Below are 25163 nucleotides of genomic sequence, written 5' to 3' on the forward strand. Positions count from 1 at the left end.
ATATATGTACTATGTCATTTAAATGTCAAAACTATTAAAGGGAATGGCTGAAGGAGGAGCAGGAGGAGGAGGGGGCAGGGAGTGGGAGCACCAGTTAAATAAACCCAACCCAATAACCCAGGCTAAATAGATTAGATGAAACTTAAAATGACCCCTACCGAGGGGGGGGGGTGTTGTTAAAGCCAGAGAGAATAAAACCACACGGAGTGAACGAGGGGCCGTTAAAAATAATGCCGGAGACGTTTTTGATGCTCGGTGCAGTAAAATGTGAGCGATCTGAATCCAACGGTGAAGACAAACTTCTGAACAACAGGCTCCGTGCAGCAGAGGAACAGAGAACATTCACACTTGCACACACACGCACAGGCACACTAAAGCAGTGTGTGAGATCATTAGATTTCGTGCTGAAGTGGTGTGTGTGCTGTGTGGGAGTCGGTGTGACCTGCTCGGGCTGAAGGAGCCAGGAGACATCGAGACAGCCAGCCTACAGAGAGGGTTATTACGGGGAGTAAATTTTCCTGACCGACTGTCTGTTTCACATTTGTGTGTGTGTGTGTGCGAGCGCTGGCTGTGTGCTCCCGTGTCTTCTTTTCATTTCCACCATCTCTCAACTCCACCTGTGCTACTTCCACCCACTCTCCGTCCATTCCTCCCCTCCCCTCCTCCTCCATCCCTCTGTTCCACAGAGAGAGCTACAGATCCTCTCAGAGGCCAAATCAATTCTCCAGCGAGAGCAGCCCCGTCAGCAGAGGGCCCGGGCTGCGGCGCTCAAACTAGCTACTGGCTACTTTATCTCACATCACACAACGCGCTCTATCACACGCACACACCACCTGCATTCACTCACAGAATATGCACTGAGTACAAAGCACCTGAACAGTTTTTTCCCTTCACTCTCCCCATCCCCACTCGCCCACCTCTTTCTGAAGTGGCTGCAAATTTGTCAGGAGGAGGCGTATCTGGGAGAATCGTGAGCCTCTGGTTCAATCAATGAGAATTGTTTCAGCGAGGTCGCTCTCCTTCTGTCTTTTGCGTCGTGCGGGTCATTTACAACTGGTTCGTATTCACTCAGTAACTGTGCAAAAGGCCGAGGGGAGCGGCGAGGGATGAAAGGCGGTTGAGGAGGGAGAGGAGCTGTTATTCTGCGAGTCGTTGCGCGGGGTCATCGCTGCTGTGCCGCAGCTGTGAAATCCAATCGGGGTTCATCAGGAGAACTATTTCACTCACAACCTCTTTCCTCTTTCTCTGAGAAAAAGAGTAGGTTCTCTTTTTCTTTATCGTGATGTGAGCGCCACACTCAAGAGATACATTCGGCAGGGTGTTGCACATCCTTTGGCTCCGCTATCCAGGATACATCCTGCAATCTATTTAAAGACCTTGACAGGCAAGAACAATTGAAGCCACAAAGCTGGGATCCCATTCAAATAAAGCTATAATTAATTAGCTTGATGTCACGTTGCTATGTATGAACTGCTCTGCATCGGTTCTTCTTGCTTGTCTGCCTAACAATGCCAAACTCTCTCTCTGCTGTAAGAGCGACCCAGCCGGGGATTGTCCGCTCAGGGTGCAGCACTTCATTGTGAAACAGAAGCTGCTTTGGGATGAGTCTGAGAGGCTGTGGGGCCACAGCCACTCAGGTGTGGAGCTGAGGTCAGCGATTACAAAGCCAACGCGCTCCGCCAGGCAGTGTCAAAAGAAAATGATCAACTATAAAGCTGTAGAGAGAAAATCAATGTGCTGGCGTGTGCAGATGGGGAGGTGGCAGTGAGCAGGACAATAAAAGCAGCAAAGTACAGCAAATGGGGTGAGAGATAGAAGTAGTGGAACGCGGGTGCCCGTGTGTGTCTGTGTGATGTAAGAGTTGAACAGACAGGGCCCTTCCTGTGCCAAATGGTTGGCGGTGTTGAAACAAAAGTGTGTGTTCCAACAGGAGATGTAACACCTAGCATCAACAAAGGCTGCGGTCCCTTCTGGCTGACCAGGCTGAGCGTTTGGACAGCTGGCTTCATTAGCGCTAGCATGCTAGCACACAACAGGAGGATGACTCCTACGCATCTGAGAGAGAAAAAGTGCCGGTAGGTGGAGGAGGTGAGGAGCTTTACTTCTTCAACTATGCTTATTCTAGGTTTCAATGTGTGGAACACCTGAGAAAATAACAGCCTTTAAGTGTGGCTTAGGCCTGAAGATGCACCAGAACTCCTCCGTGTGGATCACAGCACTCCATGGTACCTCGCGTCTCCTGCAAAAAGCTCTCTTTAACACGCTACAGATGCAGGCTGTCGTTGAATGCTTTAGTAAAAGACTAAAGCCACAGTTGCTCGAGTTTCTCCACCCTCGCCATCACTCGCCACCCTCCTTCCCCATTTGCAAAGTTCCCAGAGTCTTTTGAAAGACAGTGCCAGGCAGTCTGTGTCAGCCACACTTAAATAAGCCTGCCGGAGAGAGAGAGGGGCCTGTCTTGTTATGACACCTGCCAGGCTGTATCAATTACTGGCAAAGAACCGATGACTGGGTGGGTTACTCCCAAAACAGGTCCGGCGATCACCTTGGCAGACGTGTTGTCACTGATCTTTCAGCGGCACGGAACACTGAGTGCCATGTGTCCCCGAATGCAGGTTCACTTTTGTTGGTCCTGCACGAGTACTTAGTGTCCTGTAATTGTGTAAACACACCGGCTCTTATTCTAAGCTCTCGCTATTTAAACCTGGCCTGATTGATGAACAAGAGGGAGGAGTGCTTGGTGCAGTTTATGCTCTGCCACACTGAGGTGTGTCAGAAAGGAATGGCACTATCTCAGCTCAGCCTTGTTGGGAGGTTGCTATCTCTGTGCTCTAGGGCCCTGAAGGTGTGAGTGACTGGCTTAAAAAGTGAGCTTTGGATTTGGACACAGTGACACAGACAGTCTTTGAACAAACATTCATTAACTACGAGGATATCCGTAAGGAACCTATAACTCATCGTTGCTGACTGACAGCCTCGTGTACTAGAATGTGTAGGAGCTATGTCTGGAATGTCCAACCAAAACACTTTTCTCAGAGTTTGTCTCTTAAAGAGACAGATCAAAGGGTGTGTTCTCTGGCTGCTGCTAATTTCAGTCAACTGACTGACACATATTGTGAGGTCTGCTGTAGTTCTGCTCACGATTAGACAGATTGACTCACAGCGAGCACCGGCAACTCTTTGTCTGCCCTTCTACCTCTCTTCTATCTCTATATTTAGCTTTAGTACAGGCTCCCTCATTGAGGTACGCCACTTATCTCATTTGGAGCTCAGGGCCAGGCAGGCAGCGGTGAAGCTACCACAGGCATCCTCAAAGAGGACAGGCTCTGCCGTCACTGAGTCTGCCCTTGTGGCTCTGCAATGCCATTTTCTCAGGGAAGGCAACCACTACAAAAAACCCCCAGCTCGAAACAAAGTAAAACAAAGCCGTGCCATTCAAAACCTCAAGAATGCCGTCTCAAGGTGAGGCGCCTCATTCAGTGCTGAGGTAAACGCTGCTGGTTTTGTTAAAACAACAGCCGTCCTCCCAAAGAGTCAGGAAGGTCAACTCAAGTGGCGATAACAAAACAAAAGAAATGGGGATTTTTATGGTAAGCTTGCTCACAGGCTGCAGGTCGACAGAGGCTGACCTGAACTGCTTGGTTTGAGAGATATAACTGTGAATAACACAAAACAGAATCCCTTCGCGCCACCTAGTTAGCTGTAGAGGACGTTTAAGTCTCAGAAGACTGTTTTTCCCAGCAAGTTTGCGACTGGCTTGTTCCTCCACAGATGCAGCACAACATGCAGCTCCAAAAACTCCCCAAATGACTCTTACTCACCGTTCCAAGCAAGGCTGGGAAGGCCAAAAAAACAGAAGCACTAGTACGGGCCAAAGTTAAGAATAGCAGTCCTGAGAATTAGTCACTTTTAACGCAGTTCTGTATTTACTTGCTATGACTGCTAGAAATGAAAAATATTCCCGTTCATTAACACATATGAGACTGCAGCATCTGTCAAAGCACTCCAACAACTTGTGGAGCAGAGCGCTTCACTGGAATCACTTTAGAGGTGAGCTGGAAGACAATGGGCTTTTGTCTTCCTAATGACACTGATCAAGGTTTTAGCACGTGAGCTAATGAGCCTCTGCGGGTCACTCATCTCCCATCTGATGAGCACTTTCCATGATAAAACTAAACCTAATGGAGGCTATTGTTCTCTTAATCTGCATGATGATACTTGGAGGTGTAAAGGTGGGTGTTAATGAGTGTAAAGTAAAGCAAAAAAAGGGGGGCCTTGCTTGTTAGGTCACATGTTTTTATTATTAGTCAGAGTTAGTCCTAATAACTCCCCAGATAAGTGAGTCGGAGGCTGGTAAAGGTACGAACCAGAGCGGCCGGTGATGGTATTTCTCTGCAGGGCTAATGATGAACCACACACATTCACTGCACTGGGTGTCCACAGTGAGTTGCTGCTTCTGGCTCCTCTTAGCTCTTCTAAATAAGGCCAGGTGGGCTGGTAGGAACCAGAGGGTGTCTTCACACCACACACACACACACAATCCACAGCATGCCCTGCCACCAAGTTTACACTATTCCTCCAGCTCATGTTTATATTGGAGGTGAGAAGGCCCCATCCAAGGTAATAACACTTGTACACCTAATTGAGAGAATGTGTGTTCTGAATGTAGCAGTTAAAAAATCTGCCTTGTTTATTGAAGGATTTTAATAATTACGAGTGACTGTGAGAGAAAAGAATGTAACTGATACATTTACATAACACAGATGCCCCCCCCCCCAAAAAAGAAACTAAATTATTAAAAAAAAAAAAAGGAGAAGTAAACCTCCTGCTTTGCTACCCACTTCCAGTATCTCTAAAGCCTCCCTCTGTCCATCAGTGAAGAGGCCTGTTCTCAAACACTCAGCAGGTCTGTGGTGAGAAAATGCAAACTCCCGCAACCGGTCCAGCCATCCACAGCACAGGCAGGTGACAGGGAGGCAGTGATGTAGGAGTTGGGTAAGTGTGAGGTGGTGCAGGGGGGGAACACGGAGGTGAGGAGAGGAAACATCTGCTGTAGATTCTGGTAAAACCTGCAGTCACGCTTCCAGCAACCACCTTCCTTCTGTTCTCTTTTACCTCTTCACGGTTGATCTGTCACTGTTTTTTCTTTCTTCCTCCCTTTTTCAACCACCAGGCCAACAAAACTATTTTACCTGAGTGATGCAATTTTATTACTCCTCACTTCTGACTGCACTGGAAACCCCCACCCACACACACATGAAAAAACACTGCACCAAAAAGAGCAACACAAATATTTAGCCAGTACAGAAAACCTTTAGCGCACACCTGGGTAAACAGTTGTTTTCCTTCTGTTAACAGCCACTCTAACTTTAAGCGGCAGACGACTGAGCACAAACCTGGGCTAATGTTGCGTTAGCCTTCGTCAAATCTCATTTGGTCGTCGCAGGCAGAATGAAACGTCCCCGTCACCTCTGCTGTCAGACTCCATTCAGGCTGCATGTACAGACTGATGAGTTTGGAAAGCTGCACAGCACTATATTGGTGTTCTTCTCCTTTCATTTTGCCAATTTGTATGCCTGGGCTTGACATTTGGAGTGGAGGCTCTGTGAGGATATTATTAGAGCGGCTGCCTGAAGGTATTCAGCCTGTTTAAATGTAGTCAGCTACATCAGGAGCATCAAACTTCATTACATGGCTTGTTTCCTTTTTCTCCAGCCACTTCAGCATTAACGGCAGTAGCGCGGCCGGGTCAGCAAATGCCGTTTGAGCAAACACAAGTGAAATTAAAGTGGGATGTGTGCAAACTGGACTATTTATTTGTCATCAACAAGTGGGAGAATTACATCTAAATGCCAGAAACTCAACTGTTCTTACTTAAAAACGTAAAGACTGAACATGTTTGAATCCAGAATTGAATTCAAAATCCTGCTCCTCACATACAAGGTCTTAAATAATCAGGCCCCATCTTATCTTAATGACCTTGTAGTACCATATCACCCTATTAGAGCGCTTCGCTCTCGCTCTGCAGGCCTACTTGTTGTTCCTAGAGTATTTAAAAGTAGAATGGGAGGGAGAGCCTTCAGTTTTCAGGCCCCTCTTCTGTGGAACCAGCTTCCAGTTTGGATTCGGGAGACAGACACTATCTCTACTTTTAAGATTAGGCTTAAAACTTTCCTTTTTGCTAAAGCATATAGTTAGGGCTGGACCAGGTGACCCTGAATCCTCCCTTAGTTATGCTGCAATAGACGTAGGCTGCCGGGGATTCCCATGATGCATTGAGTTTTTCCTTTCCAGTCACCTTTCTCACTCACTATGTGTTAATAGACCTCTCTGCGTTCAATCACACTTGTTATTATCTCTGGCTCTCTTCCACAGCATGTCTTTATCCTGTCTTCCTTCTCTCACCCCATCCAGTCGCAGCAGATGGCCCCGCCCCTCCCTGAGCCTGGTTCTGCTGGAGGTTTCTTCCTGTTAAAAGGGAGTTTTTGTCATGATTCGGCCGTGTGGCAGGCAGGATGAGGACCCAAATTGCAAACTCACAGACACGGGGGATAAACTCAAAATGCAGCTTTATTGCTGACAGGTGATAAACAATAACGATGATACAAAAGCAATGCAAAACTACACTAAACTGGGAAAAGCTAAAGTAACATATACCGGAAGACACGGGGAGAACCACACACGGCATGAGGGAGAACGCGACGCCGAACAGAGGGAGACGCAGACAGAAATACACAGAGGGTAAACGAGGAAAGTTTGAACACACGGGGAACACAGGTGACGCTGATAATCATAACGAGACAGGGCGGGGTGAACTGAACATGACATGTACAGGCGTGAGAGTCACAAAGTAAACAGGAAGTGCACAGAGGTTCAGACAGGAGGAGAGAGAGCACGGGGAAAACACAGACATAACGGGCTGGGGAAACACGGAATAAAACATAAGGAGAGACGAGGGCTCAGATACACAGAGGGGCACACAGGGGGTGAGAGTCACAACGGGAAAACACATAAGGAACAACGTAACAGATCAACCCAGGAAGCATGGCCTAAATAAAGAACAAAATACAAAAATACATGAAAACTAAGAATACTGGGCCCACATGGCCCAGGACCATGACATCACCCCCCCCTAAAGGGCTGGCTCCCGACAGCCCAAACCCGAGAAACAAAACTAAAACAGAAAACAACCCACCCAGGGCGGGAGGCGGGGGACCAGGACGGAGGGACCAGAACGGGAAACAAAACAAACAACAGAAAACACAGGAGCACATGACCGTAGTCCAAATAAGGTTCAGGGGGCCGACCCAGAGCCCACAGGCACAAGAGTTCACGGGTCACACGGTCGGGGGGCCGACCAGGCGGGTGGCACAGGTGGCAGAGCTGGTCCGGAGGCCGGCCGTGCGGAAGGCAATGGCGGCGGCGACGAAGGAGACGACGGAGCAGTTCAGGAGGCCGGCCGCGCGGAAGGCAGCGGCGGCGGCGAGGGAGACGACGGAGCAGTTCAGGGGGCCGGCCGCGCGGAAGGCAGCGGCGGCGACGAAGGAGACGATGGAGCAGTTCAGGGGGCCGGCCGCGCGGAAGGCAGCGGCGGCGCATCAGTGTCAGGCGCACTGGCTGAGGCCCGGTGGACACAGGACCAGACGAGGCTGAAGACTCAGAGGCCGGACCAGACGAGGACGAAGACTCAGAGGCCGGAGCCGGGCGAGGCTGCGGCTGACGAAGCACGGGCGAGGATGAAGGCTCTGAGGCTGCGGCTGACGAAGCACGGGCGAGGATGAAGGCTCTGAGGCTGCGGCTGACGAAGCACGGGCTGGAGCTGCGGCTGACGAAGCACGGGCTGGAGCTGCGGCTGACGAAGCACGGGCTGGAGCTGGACTAGGAGGAGCAGAAGCAGAAGGTGGCTGGATGGGCTCCTCGGGCCCTCCAGCTGAGGTGGCATGGTGCTGGACGGGCGGCTCGGGCCCCCCAGCAGACGTGGCATGAGGCTGGTGCGGTTCTCCTGAACCCCCAGCTGACGAGGAAGGTTGCTGAACGGGCCCCTCGGACCCTCCAGCGCAGACAGGAGGCTGAACGGGCCCCTCGGACCCTCCAGCGGAGACAGGAGGCTGAACGGGCCCCTCGGACCCTCCAGCGGAGACAGGAGGCTGAACGGGCCCCTCGGACCCTCCAGCTGACGAGGTAGATGGCGGCGTGGGAGCCGCGGAGTCCTGGATGAGCTCATCCGAGCTCCCAGCAGGAGCTGATGCAGAGCCAGAGAGATTTGAGACCCCTGGCTGAATGTTAAGCTGACCAGCGGACCGTACTGCTATCGGGGACTGGGCTACTGGAGACGCGGGGAGCTGAGCTACTGGGGCCTGCGCTACAGGCGGCACTGGAGCTACTGGGGCCTGCGCTGCAGGCGGCACTGGAGCTACTGGGGCCTGCGCTGCAGGCGGCACTGGAGCTACTGGGGCCTGCGCTGTAGGCGGCACTGGAGCTACTGGGGCCTGCGCTACAGGCGGCACTGGAGACTGAACTGAGGGGGACACTGGAGACTGAGCTGAGGGGGACACTGGAGACTGAGCTGAGGGGGACACTGGAGACTGAGCTGAGGGTGGCTGCGAGGGAGCTAACTGAACTGAGGGTGGCTGCGAGGGAGCTAACTGAACTGAGGGTGGCTGCGGGGGAGCTAACTGAGCCGGGAGTAGCTGCGGGGGAGCTAACTGAGCCGGGAGTAGCTGCGGGGGAGCTAACTGAGCCGGGAGTAGCTGCGGGGGAGCTAACTGAGCCGGGAGTAGCTGCGGGGGAGCTAACTGAGCTGAGTGTGTCTGCGGGGCAGCTAACTGGGCTGCTGGTGGCTGCACCGGCGATAAGCAGCTCGCGTCGACATCCGCCACACAAAACACAGCCCCTGAGCGAACAGTCACTATGTCTGGAAAAGACACAGAGTCCTCACTCACCACAGCAGGTGAATTGGAAGTCCGAGTGTCCGGCTGTGGGGTGGTGCGTCGCTGTACAGTGTCTCCGGAGTCCAAACAAAAGGGGACAGAATTATCCGAGTCCGGTGTTAAAAAAACAGAGCCACTCACAGTTGTGCACGGGTTAAGAAGTCCGGGATCCGAAGGCTCGGGCTGAGAGTGTGACACACGGTCACTCTCTCCCAGGGGTGAAAACTGCTCCGCTGCTCGGGAACGGCGACGACGTGAACGCCGTTTTCTCCGGGAAGGGGGAGGAGACGAGCCGGGCCGCGAATCCGTCAGCGGGCCGGGCTGAACATCCTCCGGCTCTTCGTACAGGAGCGACCGCTCCGGGAGGACGCCTACAGTGGAGACGAGGAAGTCCTGGATGTGGGGGTGGAGTGCGCCGAATAGCCACGGGAGTCCGGACACCATCCGCTGTAGGCGGACGGCTACGGTCTCCCGGTACTCACCCTCGGGCAGCACCACCCACTCCTGACAGTGATACTCCACTGTATAAATCAGATCCTCCCGGAGGTCAGCGGAGGGGTTGTGAATTGCTGGGTCCATATCGTGGTCGCGTTCTTCTGTCATGATTCGGCCGTGTGGCAGGCAGGATGAGGACCCAAATTGCAAACTCACAGACACGGGGGATAAACTCAAAATGCAGCTTTATTGCTGACAGGTGATAAACAATAACGATGATACAAAAGCAATGCAAAACTACACTAAACTGGGAAAAGCTAAAGTAACATATACCGGAAGACACGGGGAGAACCACACACGGCATGAGGGAGAACGCGACGCCGAACAGAGGGAGACGCAGACAGAAATACACAGAGGGTAAACGAGGAAAGTTTGAACACACGGGGAACACAGGTGACGCTGATAATCATAACGAGACAGGGCGGGGTGAACTGAACATGACATGTACAGGCGTGAGAGTCACAAAGTAAACAGGAAGTGCACAGAGGTTCAGACAGGAGGAGAGAGAGCACGGGGAAAACACAGACATAACGGGCTGGGGAAACATGGAATAAAACATAAGGAGAGACGAGGGCTCAGATACACAGAGGGGCACACAGGGGGTGAGAGTCACAACGGGAAAACACATAAGGAACAACGTAACAGATCAACCCAGGAAGCATGGCCTAAATAAAGAACAAAATACAAAAATACATGAAAACTAAGAATACTGGGCCCACATGGCCCAGGACCATGACAGTTTTTCCTTCCCACTGTTGCCAAAGTGCTTGCTCATAGGGGGTCATATGATTGTTGGGTTTTTCTCTGTATCTATGAAGCGCCTTGAGGCGACTTATATTGTAATTTGGCGCTATATAAATAAAATTGAATTGAATTGAATTGAATATGGAAATTTGAATGGGGAAGAGAGAAGCAAGACCCCCAGTCTTAAAGAGAGCAGGCATCAGTAAAAACAGATAGCACACTGGGGTAGAGATGGGTTGCAATGCAGCTTGCAGAGATAAAGCAATTGTGAGTGTAGCCAGCTGGATCTGTAGACGTGTATCAGCTGAGCCATTGGGTGTGCAAGGTATTTTTTTAGTTTCCCGACTGTGGAAACTACGCAGGACTAGTTTGCATATATTTAAGGCATATATTATCTTACTTGCTACTTACACTCTGAATATTTCTTTCCATCTAAGCAAAAATAGAATTTATATTTGAGTGAATTTTTCCTACAAACTTCTTATTTCCCTTTGGGAGAACGCCAAAACCTCCTTTTTGGAGGGGAGGGGGATTTTTTTTGCAACTGCAAGACTGTGGCCTAACAGCTTGGCTGAAGCACACTGAGGTGTGTGTTTAAATATATGCAATGAGCAGGGATGATGTTATCCAACCTGGTTGTGTAGTGCAGGCCTATATTAGGTTAGTGTAGCACAGGGCTGTTGCATTTTAGGAGCAGGTGACTGGACATTCCTGCCTGTATTAGGCTTGACAGTTTACTGTGGGGGAGTGCAGAGCACGGAGAATTACACTGGCCTCTGAAGAGGGAGGGAAGAATGGAGGGAGGGAAAGAGGGAGGAGTGTGGTCAAACAAGTCTCCATGTGAAAAAACCTCATTAAATCTTGCTTACCTGTAAGCGTACCTTACTGCACAGCCTCATCACTGCTAACTTCAGTTCATTAAACACGAATGAACATTCAGCCATCAGTGCTGTCACGTTTACACTGTTCAATTCTTCACTCTGGCCGAGAATGCGCTTACAATGTAGATTAATACTGAGAAGGCCAGTCGGCAGCAAGAGATGTGCAACAGAAAGAGGGCAGAAGAGGTAAACAGAGGGGAATGGGGGCAAAGTGGGAGGACAGGAACTGCTAATGGCTTAAAAAGACAAAGCTGGGCTGTCACATATGATGCTCAACTGAACTGATGGCTGCCCCGGGGAGGGAGTGACACAAACTGTCTGACAGACTGGCATGAAAAACAGAGAGAGGAAACAGAGGGCTGCAAGAAGAAGGCATGAGGAAAATTATGTGAATAATAATATTAATTAACAAATGAAATCAAGACAACCAGGGAGTGGCAGTACGAAAGAGGGTTAACCCAAAAGAGCGAGGGCAAGGGACAACATTTGGTTGGTGCACAAGTGCCTCGGTAAAGGTCAGGTGTTGACGCTGCGGCTCTGCCTGACAGATGTCTCATCGAGGGGACAGGCTGCAGGGCAATAGGCAACACACACAGACACATTTGCACACATTTGTACACACATTCACGGACAGGTGGAAGTGCAGAAATAACCCAGAAGTTCCCTTTTGCTCATTGGTTGCATCTAGTTTTACAACACTTGCAAGTTCCCCATTTATAGCGATCAGCAGGTCGACACACCTCAGCGAGGACTCGGTCCAGATCCGTGTTGACAACCTACTGTGGCTTCACTAATAGCGACGCTAACACTCAGAAGCGCTGTGCGAGCTCTTCCTTTTTTATGAAAACTCTCCTCTGTGTAGCATTTCAACAGCAGCTAACTACTCTCCTGTTTCCAGAATGTCATCTCTGTCACAAGACTCCAGAGGCCAAACGTCCTGCACAACCCCCGACACACACGGCGCGCAATCAAACACATCGCCCGAGGCCACCACGCAGTTGTCACAGTGGTTTCTTCTTATTCGCGTGAAGCGCAGAGAGAAAGGGGTTAACGACATAAACTTGCATCCACAAACGCTCTTTTGTCACCTCACTCCTCCGCTAACAACCCCCACTCCCTTCACCACTGTCCTTTCCTTTCTCCCCAGGCAAAATGGCCTTTCCCTCTGTGATCAGGAAGGGTTAGTCCCCCCCTACAACACCAGCCCCTGGGGCGAACAGAGCTGAAGAGCAGTCAAGCAGTAGCACTCACACCATTACCCTGCTGTTAGATGAACACAAGGGTGGACTACAGACGTCCTGTTGGATGGACAGCTACAAAAATCTGTCTTGTTAAACCAGGCGAGAAGGAACGTGTGCATGTGCGTATACATGATGCAAGACCTCAACTAAACTGTGTATGTGGAGTGGGGTCACATTATTCCACAGGGCTGCTCAACACTCACTCCCTTCAGCTGTACTTTGTGTAACTAATACATAAGCTATGATGAGTAGAACAGGGGTGGACAGATGAAAAATGGCAGGCCGAGTGAGCAGCGTCACTGTTAATGCACCCTCTGGATGTGGCGCTCTATAGTGAAATGGCTGAGGCAGCAGGCAAGCGCAGGTTCATCATGCAGTGATGTATCGACGGGCCCTCTTTTGTCCATTACGTTCTCAGGCGCATGGGCGTGTGTCTGGGTGCCACCGGCCCGGGGAGGCCATTAGTTCCCCGTGTCAGAATTTGGAGGGGAGTATCGACGGTGTGGCTGGGGTAATCGATATGGGCAAATCTCTCACTCCTCTCTGCAATCTATGCTAACGGGCCTCCAGCGAGTCAAACACAGCTTCTGTTTACTCCTGCCATTACGCCCTGCTTTGTTTCCTCCAGCTTTGTAAACAGGAGAAAAATGAACCGTTGCTTTTGAGGAAGGGGAACACGTGTGGAATGAATTCGAAAAGTGCGACTAATGCGACTGCCAACCAAACAATGCAGTCACTCTGTGCGAGTCACATGCAGCTGTCTTGTCCTTCATTCAGCTTAGTCATGTTCTTTCCTGCTCTGTTCAGATGCTCGTTTCTGCTCCGTGAGGCCAGACCAGGGTTTCTTTGCATGCTGCAGCCAACAGGGTGGGACCCTGATTACCCAAGTACACTGCAATCATTGGACTGGACTCTCGGGACTATTCCATGTGAAGTCACCTATAATGTGAAGTAATTTAGCAGGGAAACAGCCAGGGAAATGTTCTCTCTTTTCTTTTTCTTGTTAAGTACTCTCAAGTAGAAACACTTGAGAGACCCTATCTGATGGTCCTAGGGGGGAAAACCTGCATCAGGAAAGATGATGTTGTTAAGTCCCCTTTTCGAGCCAACTTTCCCCAAACTAACCCTATAGCTAACCAGCAGCATTACTTACAGCAACTGGCTGCTGACACATTTCCTGACCTGTTTTTATTAAACAAGTCATCCCGGCCTACACTTGATTTGGATTCTGCGAGAGCTGAGATGATACTGGGAGAAAAACACCAAAGAGCAAGAAGAGGATCCTGCTTTTTGTGTCTCTGACAGCACGGTGACTGAACAGGGTCAAACAGAGCCACGTTTCTCCCTGCCGGTCAGGGGGAATTCCATCGGGCAGTGTGTGACCCTGAACACCGGCCTTCCTGTTTGACCGCTGTGATTTGACTTTGTCGCCGAGAGGAAGAGGAAAGAAAGACGGCTCTGTCCAAGCACTAGCTCTTCTTGTCACCCCACCAGCATGACTGTTCCTTGTCCTGTTGGTTGTGAAATAATTAAAGCAGTAAGGTGAACATTTGAGCAATACTATGGGGATCTGGTGGTTTCTGGGCTGAACTCAAGTCATCTGAGTCATCTGTTACTGTCTCTGCAGTCAACAGATCTCAGTCTGGAGATTTTGAACATGTTCATACCAAATGCTAAGCAATACCAAGCAATACAAGACACAAACTAGTTCCACACAAGCTGAGAAATTCACTCGATGCAGAGATTCTGCAAGGCTCTTGATGGAGGCGTACGATTCAGCTTCACCGTTAAACAGATTCAGTAAAAGAGTTTGGAGCAAGACCACCGGATTTCGTGGTAAAATCTGCTCTCGTTGGCTGTTAGGCGTCAGGATTTCTGGGTTGCCAAATGGTCTAAAAACATGTCAGTTACTGTATTTGCATGAGATATGCGAGGCAAAACTTAACGTTTGGTCTCTGCACATCATTAGGCAGCTCTCACTGAAGCTGTTCTGAAATGTTGCCAGCATATTAGTATTTATTTATTTATTGTCATTGTCAAGAACAATGAAATTGCGTTTGGGGCTTCCATACAACCCCAAAAAAAGAAGAAAATAATAAATACCCCTTAAAACCCAAGTGTACATATTTAACCCAGTGTGACTCCAATGCAATAAGACAATCCTTAGCAATAATGTTCGTAGAAATTCAGACAAAGACCTGAGAAACATGACAAAATACAACAATGCAACCCATTCAATATTATTGTACTGTGAGATATGATATCAGATATGATAGTTATCTATTTAAGAAAGAGGGGGGGGGCAGGAGGGGGAAGAGAATAAAGATATGATGCACCAATGCAGACCAGTTCATTGCTATTAAGAAGTTGGATATGGTTATTGTCCGTGAGAGGGGGGCAGAGAGTTCAGGAGCCTCACAGCCTGTGGATACAGGCTGTTGGCCAGTCTGGATGTTCTGGCCTGTATAGACCTGTACCTTCTCCCTGAGGGCAGCAGATGGAAAAGGTGGCGCGCAGGGTGATGTTGGTCCCGCAGGATACTGTGCACCCTCCTCAGACAGCGAGTGGGGAAGATATTACTGATCTCTGGCAGACTTGTTCCAATAATTCTGCCAGCTTCTTTCACCACCCGCTGGAGTGCTTGCTGATCGGCCTTGGTGCAGCTGGGGAACCACACTAGAAATCCATACGTCAGAACGCTGCTGATGGCACAGTTGTAGAAGTTCAACATCAGAGATCTGGGAATGTGTGCGCTCCGCAGTCTCCTCAGGTAGTAGAGGCGCTGTTGGGCCTTCCGTACAACTGAGGTGATATGGTTGCCCCAGGACAGGTCCTCGGTCACAGTTACCCCCAAGAATTTAAAACTGCTCACCCTCTCCACCGCCTCACTGCCAATGAAGAGAGGCAGATGGTTGTTATGACCCCTCTTCCGGAAATCTACAATGATCTCCTTGGTCTTTTTGGTGTTTAAGACCAAGTTATTGTCGTGGCACCATGACTCTAGTTGTTGCACCTCTGTCCTATAGTTTGTCTCATCATTGTTGGATATAAGTCCGAGCACTGTAGTGTCATCTGCAAACTTAACAATGAGATTGGACGCGCAGGAGGAAATACAGTCATGGGTGAAGAGAGTGTATAGCAGAGGGCTCAGAACACACCCCTGAGGGGCACCGGTGTTGACCACAAGGGTGGAAGAGGTGTTCTTACCCACTCTGACACTCTGTCTACGGTTAGTGAGGAAGTCCACAATCCAGTTGCACAGAGAGGAGTTAAGTCCCAGTTGGTGGAGTTTGGGACGGAGTTTGTATGGCCGGATGGTATTAAAAGCCGAGCTGTAGTCTACAAAGAGGAGCCGTGCATAGGTGTTCCTGTGTTCCAAGTGCTTCAGTAATGTGTGCAGCACTGTGGCGATCGCATCCTCGGTTGACCGGTTCTCCCTGTATGCAAACTGGTGCGAGTCCAGGGATGGTGGAAAAGCAGCTCTGATGTGTTTAATGACCAGTCTCTCCAGGCATTTGGCGGGAATGGGGGTGAGTGCCACAGGTCTGAAATCGTTCAGACATGTGACATTTGACTGTTTTGGGATGGGAACGATGGTTGCTGCTTTGAAACAGGATGGTACCAGTGAACAGGACAACGAGGTGTTATATATAGAGGTGAAGACGTCCGCCAGGTCCGCAGCACAGTCTTTTAGCACCCGGCCCAGCACTCCATCCGGCCCGGCCGCCTTCCTGGTGTTAATGCTCCGGAACACACGCCTCAGCTCATGAGTGCTCAGGACCGGAGCAGGGTCGGTTGAGGGGAGAGGGGACAGGACAGGGTCGGTGTTCTCCCTGTCAAAACGGGCATAAAAGAGATTTAGATCCTCAGCCAGAGTAGAACTGTCGGCTGAGGGTGATGGTGTTCTTCTTTTGTAGTCCGTGATAGCCCTGATGCCCTCCCAGACCTGCCTTGGGTTTGTGTTGTTCTCAAACCTGGCCTCGATACGCCTCCTGTGCTGCTGCTTGGCAGTCTTGATGCCTCTTCTCAGGTTGGCCCTGGCAGCACTGTATGCCTCCTGGTCCCCGGATTTGAAAGCGTTGTTCCTTGTTCGAATAAGTTGTTGAACTCCGTGTGTCATCCAGGGTGGATTATTAGGGAAAACACGGAATCCGTGTGTATATTGGGTGTAGCAGAAGGGAGAGATGGTCTGACAGACCCAGGTGGGGATAAGCCTGGGCTCTGTACGCATTCGCCATGTTGGTGTACACCTGGTCCAACGTTCTATCTCCTCTGGTAGCACACTTCACATTACGGTGGAAATTGTGAAGTACAGATTTCAGGTCCGCGTGGTTAAAATCCCCAGCCGCAATAAAGACACTGTCCGGGTGTGCTACCAGGCTGTTATTGATGCTGCTGCTCAATTGTGCTAACGCTAGCTTAGCATTAGCATCTGGTGGAATGTAAACAGCGCAGATGTAAACGGCAGAAAATTCCCGAGGGAGATAGAATGGACGGCACTTTAACACCAACAGTTCTACCTCTGTACTGCACAGTTTTTCCGTTACCGTGACGTTCGTGCACCAAAGGTTGTTAATATAGATGCACAGCCCCCCGCCAGTCTTCTTACCCGAGTCCGCAGACCTGTCGGCTCGATAGGCGGTGCGGCCTGCTAGATCGATAGCCGCATCGGGAATGGCGCTGTCCAGCCAGGTTTCAGTGAAAATCATGCACGAACAGTTATTAAAAGTCCGTCGAGTGGCGATCTGCAGTCGTATTTCATCCAGTTTGTAACGGATTGAACGGGCGTTGGAGAGGAATATGATCGGGAGTGGTGGTTTAAACGGACTAGTCTTTAGCCGTGCCCACAGGCCTCCCCGCTTGCCTCTCTTCTGCCTCCGCTCGCAACGTCTCCTCCTGCGGCTTGCTATTAGAAAGGTATTTAGTGTTATTTTTTTAATTTTGTCACCCTTTCGTGTGTATATAAATATAATTTGTGTGCGTGTGTGTACAGGTGTTGCCAGATCAGTGATAACACTCTTGCTTTTAATAAACTCTGCAGCAGTGCCGTGTGTGTGTGTTGGTGTCTTAGTGTGTGTGTGCATGTGTGGCTTGCTGAAAGGTCCTGGGCGTGTGATTGATGGGAGCTTTAGCACAGTAAACACATGCAAACGCACACACACACACAGGAGATGGGCGGAGAGAGGGGTGGTCATACGCAGCAATGTTCACCTAACATTATTCATCCCGTGTTCATCCGTGTAAGCTGAGCACACTGCTCCCCATACTGATGAGCCAAGTGGTGTGTATTAGTCACTTTATTTAAACACACACAAATAGCAGTGAAGGAGGCAATTTAGAGCATTCGTGCTCTTTTTCTTTTGTCTTTCTCAATTTTTGCAGTACTTCCCTTTGTTATCTGCACGATGGGCTGATTCAGAGCAAGGAGGCCGGGAGAAGGCGGCTGAGAAGGAGAGAATGGAGAGAGAGAGAGCAGGCAGGGAGGAGGAGAGGTTATTTTGGAGTCTCTGAACTGTAATCACCACCTACAGCTGCTTCCTCCCAGGTGCTCCAACTGGACATCGACAAAGAGAGGGAGGGTGAAAGTAGAAGAGCGCAGAGAGAGAGAGAAAAAAACACTCCTGGAAGAGAAGTATTGGTGTCTTTCTGTTCATAAGTACCCCAAATTTCCATTTATCACTACATAACTAACCATACACACATTCTAACACCTCTGCTGCAGACAAATTGTGTTGTGTTTCCACAGTTTTCCCTCCTTCTGAGACCCTGCATGCAAACGGGAAGTTTTATCTAAGGAGTAGGAGGAAGCTGAAGCTAACACAGAGCTGACACGACACTTCCAGTACCTGCCAGAGGAGACAGGATGGTGACTACACTTTCAGAGGAAACTAGTCTGGCTGTGAATTACACCAGACAGCGTGTGACTCGCACAAATAGCAGGTGAGACTGACTAATTAGCCCAGTTTAGCCCGTGTGGTAACATGGCCTGCAGTTTGCATCACATTCACAGCACTGAAAGTTAATGGATAAATAAATTAGCATTGGTGTAAAAGGTAAGGTAACACAGGTACGGTGAAAATGTGCAGTTATGTTGTGGTCATGTGTGCTTAATCTGATAACCTAACAGTCCATTAGAGGTCTTACTCTATCAAAGTCCATGTAATCAGGCGACTTCTTCAGCAGGAGCCTTATCGTACAGAAGGAATGCATAAACCACAAGTCTGAACATACAGCAGAAGCTTGTTATTAGGGTGAGCTCATTTAATTCTGATCATTAGCAGTTCTATCTTTTCATTTGCCACTGCAGTGAGATGCAGCAACGCCGTCTGATTAGCTTCTCCACTTTTAAAGCAATCTCCATTTAAAGCTAACTACTGAGTTGACCATATTAGGAATATCCATTCCTTTTATACAGACCAGAGAGCAGGAAAACAACAGCTGGAAACTAAGCATTTAGAGCAATCTGAAGCATGAGCCTTTTGGCTCTCTGTACTTTGGGCCCCTATCTAAAGAGAGGGTCAAAACTGTAATTTCAGTGATCACAGGGACATAACGACTGCATGTGTTGAATGACCAAAGCTGATTAAAAAAAAAAAAACAAAACAAGAAAAAACTCTGCGCATAAATAAGTCACGACAGCTTTATTCCAGCGAGATCTCCTCTACTTGACCCACGAGGGCACCATCCAAATGCTAAATCCCTGCTACAGTGCAAGAACTTTAGATTTGCTCTTCAGCAGTAGGGGTGGGAGAACCACCACCTCTGCTATCAGGGAAACCTGTAAATTTCTATTTAGTATTCCTCAAGCACCCCATCTCCTCCTTCATTAAACCTCTCTGCTCACAGGGATTGCTTAAACATATGCTGAAACTTCTATCATGTTTAACAAGGGGATCCACCGTTCTAACAACAACAAAGTAAGCAAAAGCACAGTGTGTGATACTGTACGAACACTGCACGTGCTCCAGTGTTTCCCCTCTAATGCACATTTTAAGGATCTTCCACCATCGGGCACAAACACACTTCATCATTTCAACAGCCGCAGCCAGGCACAGTTGTCACTGCATAAAGTCTCAGAGGCCAAATACATCACGCATCACACAGCAAAACACCTTCCACATTTCTGCACTGCTGGTGTTTAAATAAAGAAAAAAAAAACTCCGTATGGAAGGCTGCGGGTGCGTCCCTCTAAGTCATCCATGGCAGCCTCCCATTATTGTCCAATAAAAGTAGTTGGCGCCATGTGAGCCGTACATGTCACCGCCAGCAGCTCCACTGTCTGCTGCATTTTCCGCTGGTTGCTGCACATAGTAACAACGAGAATCTAACAACAAATATGGATAAATATATCAAAAATGTCTCGAACAGACGAGTTCAGAGTGACGCAGAGAAAAAAAACCTTGTGTAGTCTGGAGGGGAACTTATTCTACTCTTTTCCGACTCAGTACTTTTATTAGACTCTGTTAGAGTAGCTCTGGATCATTCGTGGTTTGAAACCATACAACTGGCCTTGCTGAAGCCCTTCATCTAAAACAAGCTCCTCCCTTTACGCCAACTTTCTTCTGATTAGTTGCTCATCACAAACGAAGAGAGTATCACAGAGATGTGATGTTTGCCCCATTCCTGATTATTTACTGTTTTGCACATTTTTCACACTTTAATGTTTCAGATCATCAAACACTTTTTAATTCTGAGATAACTGGATTCAATACAAAAGACAGCTTTTAAATGATCATTTCCTTTATTCAGGGAAAAAACGCATCCAAACCTACCTGACCCTATGTGAAATGGTAACTGTCTCCTCTTGTTAAATCATGAATTAGTTGTGATTAATCACATTTCAGTTTCACCAGCCACATCCAGGTCTGATTACTGCCAGACCTGCTGAATCAAGACATCACTTAAATAGAACAGTGCCCTTTTCACAGCACCGTATATCCCTGTATATCAGAGATATCCTCCTTTACTGACCGTCAGAGCTACGAGAAAACAAGAGTGTTTAGAGCTCTGGGCTCACATCATGTAGTTTAACCTCATACATAGTTTAAGTTTAGAAGGCTGCATTTTTGTATCACATACACTTGTGTAATGAAGTGCCTGTGCTCAGATACAGACCCCATAAAAACCATCAATCCATTCATGCATAAACAAAAACTAAAAAAAAAGAGCTGCACTGCAAACCACCAGAGGTTAAGTGTACAGCACTGTCATCCTGTTAAAGCTGGAGCTTCTAGCCTGGCCAAACAAAACCTGGCTGATAAGGATGGCGGTGGCATCAAAGCCTTACAGATTATAGATTACCATCAAATCAGCCCGTGCACTGCTGAGATGGACAGGCACCTGCTACTTTACTGTAATGCCCCTTATCCACGGTGCTGGTGATTAAGACAGGAAGCGTGTGCGTGTGTCGGTGTGTGTGTTTAGGGGTCGGATCTGGACTTGTATACACAATAGCTTTTCATTAATAAGAATGAGAGAGGTCTCCATAAAACAATGGGATGCTGGTGAAACCCTCTGATGTTAGCCTGTTTTTACTACACCCACCAGTCGGGTTTACATATGTATGTACTCATAATCTATAGCACCAGCATCCACTGTTATTCCAGTGTAGCCGTGGCCCAGTGCCAGCCTCGCCCCTCTCACATCACTCAGTTACAGCCGTGCAGTTTGCTGCCTCTCTGCCCTCATCGTTCTCCTTTGCCAGCAGCAGTGTGAGGATTAAAGGAAAATCCTGACCTCTTCATCCGACTCTCTTTAATACCTGCGCTCACTTTAAATGGCTCCTTGAAAACCTAACTGGCTGGATTATGCGCTCAGGTGCTTGCCCGCCTCCTCCCTCCCGCCTACCTATGCTGAACATACCTCATTGGCATGACCTCAGAACAGGTGGAATCCAACTAAACTGCGGGAATTAGGTGTATGATTGAGATGCAGCCTGTACGATCTGGCAAGCATTAAAAAAAGAAAGTGCAGGTCGTAGGATGACAGTCAACAGGATATGCTGATGTTCAGTTTATCTCCAACACACACACACACACACAAACATTCCCGCACCCTTAAAATTTCACCAGCAGGGCAGAAATGCTCCCTCCTGTCTGTCTCCCCGTTGGAGTCGCTGGCCCAGCACTTTTCTCCATTTTCATCTTCAACCTTTATCTCCCTCCTCTCCTCCCATCGCCTCACTTTATCTCTGCCTTTATTCTTGTTTTTTTCTCCCTAAACCACACTTCTCTAAAGGTGGGAGATGCTGATATTGTGTGCGCTCTACATGAAACAATATATAAGAGAACCTTGGGGCCTGTATAGGTGGGGGTTAGGCATGCTGCCAGCTTAGTGGCACCGCTATGTACGTGCACCTTTTGTGCTGCTGTTTTTCAGGTATAAATATTTCAAGATGACTTCAAGCTTCCTCACATGAAGATTTTAAGGTCTTTACTGGATTTTATGCTAATTTAAAACAGCCAAATTTAATAAACAAGACAACAATCAGACCTATCAGAAAATGGATCTGGGCTGAATGCAGAGTGCTTTAAATTCTCTCTGCTCCCCACAGAGCTAAGAAAAACATTAGGATAAATAAAAGATTTCAAAAATCAGACAATACTTTGTCATGTGTGCCATCCTATAGCATCACCATATTCTGTCGTGTCACAAACTGGGCTCACAGGTATCAGGAGAGACCCGCCGTGCATGTTTCATTCATGCACAGCCATCATTCATAGGTAGGTACACTCACGCTATGGTCGTTTGTCTCTCTGATGGAGAGTGAAGCAGTGGCTACAGGCGGAGAACAACTCTCATGCTACTTTAATGGGGATGAATAAAGGATGAGTCGAGGCTCAGACAACAGGTTAAGACGCGGTTTAGCACCTCTGGCCCAGCGCCCAGTGTTAGAAAGATGGGACAGATGGTGGAAAGGCGGACAAAGAGAGGAATTAGGAGGAGACATTAGAAAGAACATCAACATCAATAGATTTAAGGAGGTGCACTGGTTCCTAGTGAGTACTCTGACTGTAGCATTTAGCAGAAGTACAGGGGTCTTTCTGAACAGCACACTAAACAGCAGTGAAGGAGAGAAAGCTACTTGTTGACACTGAGTCTGGTTCCATACGCCTCCACAGAACTCCTCTCTTTGATCCGCCTTGGAGAAAATGAAAGGCGCTGGAAAAGTGGAAAAAGAAAAACACGGGAAGAATGGGGACCTGGGAAGAAGGATCCAAAGCAACGCCTTTGAGAAGGCGATCTTGGGTTTAAGGTGAACATGGTGCCGAAGCGGGTCGGCGTAATCGGTCATTGGTGGCGGACTGGGAACCGGCAGAACAGGCGCTGGGCTGACGATGGTGCCAGTCTGCTACCTCTGATGCAGTCATAATAGCTGCCACCTGTCCCGGGTAATGGCAGCTTACAGGGAGAGCTGATGGCAGCAGCCGGCAGCACCTGTGTTCAACAGTCAGATCACCACATCAAAACAAGCCTGGAGGGTTATAGCACTGCCTGGGGGGGCGGAGGGTGGAGCTCAAGGGCATCTGAAGAACCAACAAATAGAGCTTTTCAAGATGTTTTCCCCTTCGTCAACCGGGATCATTGGAACGAGGACTGTAGTTTGGGTGGAGGTTAAACCATTTCAATAACTCTATTTAAGAGCAAATAATTCAGGGTGTGACTGCAGAGCTGCCCCTCATTTCCTATAAAGTGTCAATAAGCGTTCGCCGAGGCTTAGGGATGCCAATTAAACTGCTCATCTGCCACAAAACAACGCAGAACAGTGTGAACACACTTTCAAGCTTTCAAAGTCCGGGGGAAGCATTTGAGGAGCTGTGGGCTGACGGCTGGTGCCATGTGACATGGTGTGAGTGCATCTTATTTTAGAGTGAGAGGTTGAGATAAGGTGTTAAAAGGAGGGGAGGGAAAGGAATGCTGAGCTGTCCTTGTAAGCCGCGACTCATGCTGGATGTTAAAATGTTTGATTAGAAGCAGCGAGTGCTCAAAGAACATCTCCTCTGTTGCATTTGTCCGAATCCAGACCGTTCACAGTGAACATATATTCCACTTCAAACTGCAGAGGCCCAGCCTGTAATCGTCTGCTCCTTTCTTCAGTGATCATGACATCTGAACCACCATCCTGTTCTCTCAGCTTCTCCTGTGTGTGTGTGTGTGTGTGTGTGTGTGTGTGTGTGTGTGTGTGTGTGTGTGTGTGTGTGTGTGTGTACCCCACGCAGCAGTTTATTTAGCTGCCATGTTTACATTCCTGCTCAGTCAGCCCCTCCCAGGGGAGGATGACTGGATCTGAACTGTAGCTGAGCCTCTCTCGCTCTCATAGCTCGCTCTCATAGTACATGATGGTTACTACAGATACCCGTGGCTGACACACACGAACACACAGTCAACACTCTTTGTTGGCTCTGGCAAACAAAAGAATATTTGTATACAGACGTGTGAAGTAAATCTGTCAGTCCTACACGGCAAAGAAAAGTGCCTTTTTTTCCGTTCCATTATTAGGATGGGCGTGGCCACGATATGGGAAGGCTAATTGGATGGAGTTATAGGACGTCCTGAGTGCTCAGGTCCCCAGCACTTCCCTGCCCTCATCATTAGACTGACTGGCTCCTGTGGCCTCCGGCAGAGTGCTGTCTGCACGCCCTAATGACCGCTGACTCACTCAGCACGCAGCAGTGCCGCCACATTAGCCCAGCCCAGAATAGCCCCAAATAAAGAGAGATGAGAAGGGAGCAGGGATGTTTGGCGCCCCTGCAGTCCTGTAAGACATTACTCTCGACCGCACGCGATATGTGCTATTGGATTCGTCTTTATCATAAACTCAATGCTGTAAGAACCACAGTGGTTGGCTCACCGCATCCAGCCTTTGTGGCATTGTTACAGCTTCAAAGTAAGGAAAAACAGGGCCAGCGCTCCAAGTCATTGTGCTAACAGGCATCCATGAAAGACCTACAAACTGTAGGTCAACTGTCTATAATTGCGCATGCGCCATTAGCAGCCTGCTGTAACCCTAATTTCCTTCGGGATTAATAAAGTATTCTGATTCTGATAACTTAGACTTAACTTAACTCGACAAACTCGACATAATCCAGTACCCGACATGCACTGGGTGGTGCCTGCAGACATGTGAAGTTTCTCCGCTGCTATGGCTACACAACATGATGAAATGTGCACAGAAATTAGTGCTCCAGCTAATGGAATTAGCAGTAGCGACAACAGTTTTGAAAACATGTTTATACCACTTATACCGTTATATCAACGGTTTGTTTTAATTTACAAGACAAATGCATTAGGAATATTATAAATGCAGCATGGAAACACTGCAGAAAAGCCGCTGTGGCTGTAGACGACCTCGCCACTGCCTCTTGTTAATGTTTTCTGGGTTCTGCCATGAGCCCTAGACGACTGTGCCAAGCTAATAAATTTAGCTGATACATAAACTAGTCACTAAGATTAAATAATATCATTTATGAGTTTGAAGAAGATTCATTCAAGTGTCAGTGAGTTTTTTTTAATGATCTCTGTTAGAAAACCCCCAGGAACAATTTGAAACAATTAAGTGAAAAGTTAACGTTGATCACATAGGAAATTTCCACCATGACACTTTAATTTTTTCCTCTCTGACAGGCTTTAGTGTTATCTGTTGTCTCATGATGCGGTGGAAAAACCCAACTCCAATACAGGACAGTTTCCATGCAGCGACCCACTGACTTGCTTTAACACTTACGTTTTTATATGTTGTTAAACGCAATCTAGCGTGCTAAATCAGTGCGCTTTTGAGGTGATACACGGTGTGTTTCTTTTTAATTTAAGGGTTTCCCCCTCTTTTCCAGTCTTCATGTTCAGTGCTGACAAATAAATGGAAGAAGCAGATC

General features: G+C 48.5%; 1 protein-coding gene across 1 annotated transcript in view; it reads right to left on the reverse strand.

The window, feature by feature from the left end:
• The window catches only part of zeb1b (zinc finger E-box binding homeobox 1b), a 56518-nt gene that overhangs the window by 17288 nt on the left and 14067 nt on the right, over positions 1-25163 (reverse strand). The gene's annotated exons all lie outside the window — the stretch shown is intronic.

The sequence above is a fragment of the Diplotaxodon limnothrissa genome, linkage group LG9 (assembly GCF_057381915.1).
Source record: "Diplotaxodon limnothrissa isolate DT_005_m linkage group LG9, D_limnothrissa_male_GT1.1, whole genome shotgun sequence".
Classification (NCBI taxonomy): Eukaryota; Metazoa; Chordata; class Actinopteri; order Cichliformes; family Cichlidae; genus Diplotaxodon; species Diplotaxodon limnothrissa.